The 10,340-nt window shown below is 38.8% G+C and overlaps 1 pseudogene; it reads left to right on the top strand.

The window, feature by feature from the left end:
* The first annotated feature begins 1,941 nt into the window (after positions 1-1,941).
* On the top strand, positions 1,942-9,403 carry LOC107550589 (helicase-like transcription factor; annotated as a pseudogene).
* Positions 9,404-10,340: the final 937 nt, after the last annotated feature.

Genomic DNA, 10,340 nt, shown 5'->3' on the forward strand with positions numbered 1-10,340 from the left:
ATTTGTTCAGATTCATATTCAGCAATAGTCAGTATTGATAACCAAAAATCTGAATCAAGGCCAGATTTAATTATGGAAATCCTTCAAAATATCTTTGAGTTAAAACAAAGTAGAATAGAAGTACAGTTTATGTGGGTTCTAGCCCATGTGGGAATTAAAGGAAACGAAGAAGCACATAAATTAGCTAAGCAAGCAGTAGATGATGAAATAGTAGAAATTGAGCTATCACATATATAAGAGAAATAAAATCAGTAATAAAGGAGAAAGTGATTAAAAAGTGGCAACAGTATTTGGATAATGGGACTAAAGGGAGACATGTATATGCAATACAAAAGAAAGTGGGAAAAGGTAGAAAAAGTGGGAGAAATAGGAGGGAGGAAAGTATAATTACAAGACTAAGAATGGGACATACAGGTTTGAATAAAACATTACATGTGGGACATTCTACCAGAAATGTACATTATCTGTCCTTGACTTGTTACAGTGAATAAAAAGTATTACATCCAAAAAATGTCTTAAACTGACTGATGGTTGATTTCTGTGAGTCATTCATTAGGTTCTCAGATATTTTTTAATTGATTAAAAACACTTTCGAAAATTACAAATCCTGTCCATGTCCTTGTCCTCAGCCAAATTTGACCTATAGTTTTCATAGTTTTGTTATGCTAAAAACTGTTATTTAGAAAAAAAAACTCCATCAATAACAAGTTTAAGTTGTTATCATTCACATCAACTGATTAAAAACATGAAATTATACATAAATTCTACAAATAAATACTATTTTATAACTGTCCCCATGTTTTCGGTCAGTCCTGTCACGTTTACATAAAGCTCAACATAAAATGTGTGTAATGCGCCTTTAAAGGTATGACTCAAAGGAAGTGGCATCATTTGACTGAGGTGAAGCTGATGCTGATCAAGGGTGAGTTCTGTCACTGAAACTAAAACATTTCTAAAAAAGTGACTGAATTCCTTGATTGCATGTTAACAGTTTTTATGCTAGCATGCTAACAGGCTGAGTAATAGCAGTTTAAAATGGCCGACCGTCAGGCCCTGTCACATCCCTGTGTGACAGGGCCTTACAAATGAATGGCAATGTTGTTTTTTATTACCTTTATTGCATATAGTATGTATTTAACGCATGCCATAGTAAAACATTATTTGAATAAATAGACATTACACTGTAAATCTGAAGCTTTTTATGCTCATCGACAATTTTTTTGAATTTTATCCCTCTTTTACCTAGGCCTATGTAGCACTGCACTTTGTATATTAATTATATTTCAATACATATGAAGAGTTTATTTGCAAAAACAGATACTCCATTTTTAACAATTCTCTGAAATCATGTTTTTTCATTGTGCATTCCAATTAATCTCAAACTTTAGTTGGGTTATTTTGATTAGGTTAAAAAACAACTAATAATTACAGCTAACTAGCACAATAAAACACAATAAAAACATGATTACATAATAAAAAACATGATTTTTGAACATTTTTATTTTAGAAGAAAAAAGTGTGCAGTTTCAAAACACTCGCGCCACTGACAGACGTCATTGAAACTTGTCATCAAGATTTGACATATGAACTAAGTTACAATAAACCCATATAGGTCTGCACTATTAATCGCTGATGTAGCATTTGGATTTAGGTCAGTTGTCAGAGCGCTTTTCTCGTTCTGGAGTCTTTGATTCGGGAGGTGAGTGTGGCCTTCAGCTAAATAGTTTTACTTAATCCGTCTTCGCTTGTTATAACCAGAGTTCATTCTAGTTGAATGAAGCGTTTTACTATTAACTACTATTTATATTACAATAATGTGTAATTTTTATATAATTAAACGGCCTGACTCTGCTTTATTATACATTCGAATGGGGTTTTGTTTTTCTTGTTTTCCCCATTAGGACAAAGTGGCAGAGTGAGGTTTGTGTTTTGATCGCAGTCATGCAGTCGTCAAACATCTATTCCCGCACTGCTGCTCCTCCTCACAACCCCTCGACCAGCGCCTGGCCACGGTACGGTAAAAACAACAGCTGCCAAATTTGTGAAACGAATATTATTATTAATGTTCCCTAGACAACTAAAGTAAAACCTGCTACACTCTAGTACTCAACTCCTAGTATGTTGAATTGATGTCACATCTGAATTAATTCTAATTCTTGCTGTCATCCATCGTCAGCCCTCATAGATTTCCTGGATGTGGGTGGCACAATGACCATATCCCAAGAAATAGCCAATTTAACAGAGGATTCAGGGCAGGACCTGCCAGAGGAGAATGTTCAGATTGGTTCAATTCAAGGCACAGTTGTTGGTCTGCGCTACTACACTGGAACGGTAGGAATCACACATACACACATGTATGTATAAACTGAACTGTTTTAACTCTTTGGGTCAGGTTCCTGTTCAAAGATGATTTACACAATTTAAAAGAATGCAGTATTATGTATTGCAGTGCAACATTAACGATTTTCTCCTGCCGTCTCTATCTGCTTAATTCTTCTGACACACCTAGGAACAGGTGATCTCCGCACCTGTCCCACCGCACAGTGTATATTGTCCTCTAGTGGTTAAAGCAAAACTGACTAATTTATCATGGAATTAATCTCATTTAATAACAAGATTATTATTTGACCCTGACCTGTGCTGTAGGTCAATAGAGGAGAGATGGTGTCCTTGGTAAGGCAGCCACAGAATCCCTATGACCGAAATGCAGTGATGGTTGCTAATGTGTACGGAAGTCAGGTGGGGCACATCAAGAAAGAGCTGGCAGCCCCAATGGCCTACATTATGGGCAACAATTTGGCCAGGGTGGAAGGGTATAGTAATTTCTCAGTGTCTTTTCTACAAATTTGTTATTTGTTGGGTATGTTATTGCAAATTGATTGAAACAGATTACTTTTGTGTTTGATCTCCCTAATAGGGTTGTGCCCTATGGAGAGAAAAATAAAATGTAAATGCCTGTAAACCTCACATTCTGGGGCAAAGAGGAGAACCGAGAAGCTGTGCATAATCAGATGAGATGCCATGGTTTCAAACTTGGCACTAAGTTCAAAGGTTCACTCATTTGTTTATTCGCTGCTTAATGTTCTTTGGAGAACGCATAATGCTTATATGATTGATATTTTATTATCTTAGGAGGCACTACACAAACATCTGTGGGTAGAGATCTGCTTGGTTTGTCTTCAAAAATATCTGCCATTCCTTTGACTGAAGAAGAGGTAAATTCCATGTGACAGATGTTAGTTATAAGATGTCAAAATTAATTATTGTTCTTTGTCTGGTATGCCTTTATATGGTAAAATCTAGATCAGTGGTTCGCAGCAGTTTTTTTTTTTCTACACTGGACCCAACACAGTATCAACAAAAATCTCTGTATAATCACACATTACAAAGTATAAATAATATTAAATAAAAATAAATAAATTATAAACCTTATTTATTTTGAGTAATATTTATTTAATATAATATGTACCATATTTTCTTTTTCCTTGCCTAATTTTGTTTTATTGGATGCACAGCTGTTGACGTCAACAACAAATAATATGGGAGGCTTGTTTTTACTTTTAAAAGGCTATACATTTATTTATTTTACTGTCTTAACTATACATAATATGATATGAGGCATGATGATATAGATAGTTGCATTTAGCATTCATTTAACATTGTTTTTCTTTGTCATTAATGAACAAACAGAGCTGCAACACACCAGTAGAGAACCACCAATCTATATGTTTATGATGCTTTTTGCACAATTTTAATGAACTGGCTAATAAAACTTATTTTTGTTACATCTTAATCAGCTGAAAAATGCCTTTGACAAGCTATTTGATGATTTAATGGAGGATAAAACCAGAGAAATGGAGCCAGCAGGGGTGAGAGCACAGAAACAACACAACTGTTTTTTTATGTCAATCTCATCCATCAGTCACTTACAGATGTCTCTGTTAATGTCTGTCCGTGCAGGCAGTGTGCACTTCCCTGCTCCCACATCAAAAGCAGGCGCTCTCGTGGATGACCTCTCGTGAGAACAGCAACGATCTGCCCCCATTCTGGGAGGAGAAGAATGGCCTATACTTTAACGTTCTCACTAACTTTGCTGTTAAGGAAAGGCCAGAGAAAGTGCTTGGTGGGATTTTGGCTGATGACATGGGGCTGGTGAGAAACATGGTAAGGACCTTAGATTGGATGTTGTTCTTTTAGTGCTCAGTAAGCGTTACTAGTGCTCAGAACATTTATGCTGTGTTTCAGGGCAAAACCCTCACCACCATCGCCTTGATAGTCTCTAATTTCCACAGTGGGAAACCAATCAATCTGTGTGGGATGTAGGCACTGGTAAGGTCCCATCTGGAGGTGGTGGGGGCTCAGGGGTCAGAGCCACTTTGATTGTATGTCCTCTGTCTGTCCTTAGCAACTGGCTGGTGAGTGTTTCAAGTCTGCTCAGTTTCTTAAAAAATGTCATTAAAAAAACATTAACACACATTGCTCTTGTTTATACTTCATCTCCATCCAGGACCAGTTTGAGCAACATATCCGAGCTGATGTCACATTAAAGGTGTATCTGTACTATGGTGCGGAGCGCAACCGATCTGTCAACCTTCTGTCTGAGCAGAAGAAGAAGAAGTGGTTCTCACAACATACAATGTGCTTTCATCAGATTATGGGGTGGGTGGATTTAAAACACAGTCTCATGCTGTTTTTGCTGCTACAGAATGTTTGCCATTACAAAATGCTGAGCCATGGTGGGGGAAACTAACCTGTGGATCTTTTAAAATGATAAAAATATCATAAAATTCACCATAAAACCTTGGCTGAGTGCTGTTTATACTAAGTTAGATGCCATTTGCACTGTGTATATAGAGCTAGATACTATTAATACTTGATGCAAATAAAGGCAGTATTGTAGTACATTATAAAATAGTATGCAATATTACCATATTCAGTGTATATTTAATAAAACTATAAATTGATGCTGCCTTTTTGGGACCTTACTTTGTCCCTAACCCTAAAACCCACACTTACTCCTACCCCTAACCATATTGGACCTTCTGATCAGTAAAAATGTCCTCAAACGTCCATGAAGGGAGCTGTGCTTATTTTGAGCACAGTAAAAATATGAGCTGCATGCATCACAGTCGTGTGCAAGCCTTCCTATCAACACGAGGACATCACATCCGGCCTGTTAAACACTTTCCCCCCTTTATTAAATACCCATTAGCCACGCTTTTTGAGTATTTTCTTCATTTTTATTTAAAATAAACACATTTCTGAGCTCAAATGCGATGCGAAAAGGAAGATTGGAACTGGAAAATGTGGGATTCGAACTTGGGTCATTTGCATTAAAAGCTAAATCCACTGTCCCAGTTACTGGCGTCATTTCTTCTCAATTTTTTTGTAAAACTAGACTGGTTGGTGGAATTTGTGTAAATAGTTTTCGCCAACAAGAAGGGCTATTTGCTCTTAGTGTAAATAGACACTCTGTAAAAGCTTTGGATAGATGGTGAAATAATAAAAAAAGTAACTTTAACCCCCTGCAGAACAGTCCTCTGCACAAAGTGAACTGGCTGAGAGTCGTGTTGGACGAGGGTCACATCATCAGAAACCCTAATGCTCTTCAGAGCAAAGCTATACTGGAGCTGCAGTCAGAGCGCATGCAGGTGGATCCTGTCCGGCACGTTCACTTAGGAGGTTACCTGATTACTCCGCTAAAGTCTCAGTCCTGGATTATTTCTTCATTTCTGTGCTGTTTTGCCTTTAAATAGTACCAAAATAACAGATTATTAATGCCTGTGAAATCCATCTAGATGCCAATCATGGTAATTTTTTACCTTCAGGAACCCCCATTCAGAACTCCCTGAAGGAGCTGTACATGCTGATGTCCTTCTTGAAGCTGAAGCCTTTTGATGTGAAGGAGTGGTGGAACAGAATCATTCAGAGACCTGTGACCATGGGCGACAGAGTTGGATTTAAGTATGCTAACAATAGCTGCGTCCCAAATCACATCCTTTCTATGCATTGAATATTTCTACCGTGTAATATAAATGTGTTATCAGGAACTTACAAGCGCTAGTAAAGGGCATCACATTGAGGCGCACTAAGGACAGTAAAGTGGCCGGGCGCACAATGGTGCAGTTACCTGAACGGAGAGTGTTTGTGCAGCATGTGATTCTCTCTTGAGGAGGAGAGGGAGGAGTACGAACGGGTCAGGAGAGAGGGCAGGAAGATCGTCGACAGGTGGGTGCACTTTTGCTTACTTTGAAGAGCATCAATATTACATAAAGGACAGAAAACAGAAACAATTTGTCTTTACAGGTATTTCGAAGAGGGAACTGTCATGACAAACTATGCTGATGTCCTGGCCATCCTGGTTCATCTGAGGCAGCACTGCTGCCACCCCAGTCTTGTGGGCAAATACACGGGGGCAGGTATAAATAATAGATTAAACAGTCGCTGATTAAATCAGTATAATTACTACTACATGAAATTATTAAGTACGGATCATTTCCATTCTAAGCTTTAATCACAATGCTACAGCAGCAGCTACCCAATCAGCTGTGTTGTGTGTCTTTGGGGGAACAAATGTTTTGGATGTGTGTTAGATGATCCTGGGACCCCTAGTGAGTTGCGGTAGTGGCTCATCAATAAGATCACATTGGTGCTGAACTTTGGCTCAGACGAGGAGTGCGCCATCTGTCTAGACTCCCTACGTCAGCTTGTCATCATGTGTACTGCAGGCCCTGCATCTGTGAGGTCATCCGATCGGAGAAGGTCAGCATTATTTCAGCATCTCAGAGGTTTCCGGAAGACTCTTGTATTGGCTTTCTGATATTTCACCTTGCCTTCTAGGGCTGCTTATATGTGTGTGCGCGTATATATATATATATATATATATATATGTGTGTGTGTGTGTGTGTGTGTGTGTGTGTGAGGAAAACAAACAAAATGTGGCAAATGGTTTCAGAAACTAAAAAAATAATGAGATTGGTAAACATTGACATATTTCAATTAAGTGCTTTTCATTATGCAGGTGGATGCTTTGATGAGCAACCTGTTGAAGCTCCGCAATGAAGACCCCACTGTTAAAGAGTCTTGTGGTTTCTCAGTTTAACAGGTTTATGAAAACTTATAGAAGTTCCCTTGAGGTAGTTTTCATTGCTGAGGCTACTATAAACTAGACTGTATTACATACCAAAAGAAATAGCCATAAGTGGTTCAGTGTGCTGACACTGCTGCTGTCTGCAGGGAATATGGATTCTCTTTCACACGGTTGGATGGCTCTATGGCTCAGAAGACCAGAGCAAATGCCATTCAGGATTTTCAAGACTCCTCTCCAGGAAGTCCCACCATCATGCTACTGTCACTCAAAGCTGGAGGGGTTGGGCTTAATCTGGCCGCTGCTTCCCGTGTCTTCATGATGGATCCAGTGAGTTGAATTCCCCCAGGATAGTGTCTGCCGCTAGGTGGCAGCAATGCCATTGTTTGATCGTGTGTGCATACATCTATAATAGGGAATGAATCGACTCTTGTGCACTCGAAGAGCTCATTTGTTTGTGGGGGGGTTTTTTCTACTGTTTGTTCAGGCTTGGAATCCTGCAGCAGAGGATCAGTGTGTTGACAGATGTCATAGACTGGGCTAGAGCAGAGATGTGGTGATCACTAAGGTAGTCTTTAAGGCATTGTCTGGCAGACAGTCAGAGGAATGTTAGCAGCTGATCTCAAAGGTTATTATTACACGTCTGACATTTTTCTCATTGGTAAAACACAGTGCTGACAAATGTCACAGAACATGATATTAATGGTTTTCTTATTAACTCATGACTACAACGCTTAACATTAATGAAGGCACCAGATTGACTACAGTGGTTAAAACTTTTGTCAAAAAACAAAACCTTGTACAGTTGGGGAAAATTGTTATGTCATTAGAGAGTGTGATGTTTCTGGCACTGATATACTCACCCTCGTGTTTTTCCAAACCTGTATGACACTTGTGTTTTGCAGAAAAAAGCAAGTCATGTAGGTTTGGAATGACATGAGGATGTAAACAATGACAATTTTCATGTTGGGGTGAACTATACCTTTAAGAACCAGTTAATCAATTGAATTAAATGGACAGTTCACTGGTGGTTTACTCCCACTAAACCTGTGGGAATGACTTTTGAACACAAAAGAAGGAATAATGTTTGCAACAAAAACCGTTCTGGTGACCAATGACTTTGACCATTGACTATCCATTTGAGAATTTTTCAGTTATATAATATTCAAAATGAACCAAGAACCATTAATTACGTTTGTGAGACCTCAGTCTAACTGTAATTAAACCAGTAATTGACTGAAATTCATTAGTGTTTAATGTGACAGTAGCTACGTTTCTATCCAAAGTTGCAAGTTTAACTTGTGCCGGAAATTTAAATATTGCATAAAACATTTGTGAATAAAGCACTTTTTCCATCCTATGTGTTCAAGAGAACAAAATCATCACTTCCTGGGAAACTAGCGCAAAGTATTAATAATGTAACTGAAAGTTGCACCAAACAGGGAAGCATGTGGCTCTTTTTTTCCTGAGATGTGCAATGACACTGTTTCAGTTATCCAATCACGTTATCTGTTGAGGCAAAGTAACGAGTTTTTTGTTGCGCATCAAGGAATTTATTAGATAAATGCATTTCCATTGTAATTTATGAATGTTTTCTTATCAGATAAAAAAACTAAAAAAAATCCACCTCAATTGAGCGCACAAGTTTTTAAATGCACATTTTAAGATCTGATGCGCATCACCGTTTCCAACCATTTTTTTTAATGTAATATCCCAAAATTTCCATTAAAATACATGGATGGAAACATAGCTACAGAGTAAAAGCAACATTCACAACAGTTCTCTTCCATCACAGCTGTTGTAATAAAAATTCATACTGTCTAGTATACTGAGGCCCAACTGTAAGGTTGGATTGACAGACATTTTTCAAATGTCACTTAGTTTTACTCTTAATCAGTCTACATTCAACTTTCAATCAGACAAGAATATTTGCACAAAAGAGTGACATTTACTTTTAGCACATTACATTTTTTTAGACTGACAGCATAAAATTATGTATTGTTTGATTAGGGTTTGGCCTTTCAAGACAGGAAGTTTGCAATTGATGACTCTTTCCTCTCTATGGTTGCATTTAGCTTATTGTGAAAGATTCTGTGGAAGAGAACATGGTGAAGAAGAAGAAACAGGAGCTTGTGGACAAGGCTTTCAGAGTGAAAATGCCACAGGGCCTAAAACAGGCTCGGATAGATGAGATCCGAGGCCTTATGGAGAGGTAGATTTACGAAGCTAACTTTACTGCAGTCCGTTCATTTCAGATTATTTGTGCTTTATTAAAGGGGTCATATGATGTTGCTAAAAAGGACATTATTTGGTGTATTTGGTGTAATGAAATGTGTTTATGCGGTTTAAGGTTCAAAAAACATTTCCCACTTACTGTACATTATTGTTTCTCCTCTATGCCCCGCCTTTCTGAAACGCGTCGATTTTTACAAAGCTCATCGGTCTGAAAAGCGAGGTGTGCTGTGATTGGCCAGCTATCCTGTGCGTATAGTTTGGCTTCCACAACGAAACACAGCGTCACACACGGCGGGCTTGAGTGAGGAACGGCGCAGCCGGAGGATTCGACGAAGGAGTGGCCGGTGGGTTTGCGGTAGGGCTGAACGATTAATTGCTTTTGCGATAATATCGCGATATGAAATAACGTGATTTTTCAATCGCAGAGGCTGCGATTACACACGTGACACGCGAGAGTAAACAGGTGTGTTCAACTTGAAGATCGATCGGTGTATGACATCCAAGTACAGCGACAGAAAGCATAAGGAGACGTCCGCGCTCTCTTATAGCTCTCGCAGTACTTTGATGACACACACCCATCGGTCTAAGCAGCGCTGCTTCAAGTAGAGCGCGGGCCATCAGCAGAGAAAGAAAAGAAATAAAACAGTAAACAGCCAAAGAACGTAACTTAGAATGGGAGATGGATCGGTTTGTGAAAGCGAAGAGAAAAGCCATAGATGAAGTGGCACAGACCCAGGCAGGTGCTGACCATTTAAAAGCTAAACGCAGAAAATATGATGAGGCATATCTTGCTCTCGGCTTCACTCACTGTGTCTATACCGGAAGCCGTGTCGCAACAGCTCTACACTAGACGCGACAAAGCGACCACTGCAAATCATTTTAACTTTGTGTCAGTACATCATAAATAGAACAAGGCATCAGTTTAATGCTGGGTTTTGTCGCGCCACATCCAGTGTACACAGCGTCAATGATTATAATGGTTTCTACTGTATTTTGCCGCTCGCGTCCGGTGTAGACA

The sequence above is a fragment of the Sinocyclocheilus grahami genome, unplaced genomic scaffold, assembly GCF_001515645.1.
Source record: "Sinocyclocheilus grahami isolate Dianchi unplaced genomic scaffold, SAMN03320097.WGS_v1.1 scaffold402.1, whole genome shotgun sequence".
NCBI classification, from domain to species: Eukaryota; Metazoa; Chordata; class Actinopteri; order Cypriniformes; family Cyprinidae; genus Sinocyclocheilus; species Sinocyclocheilus grahami.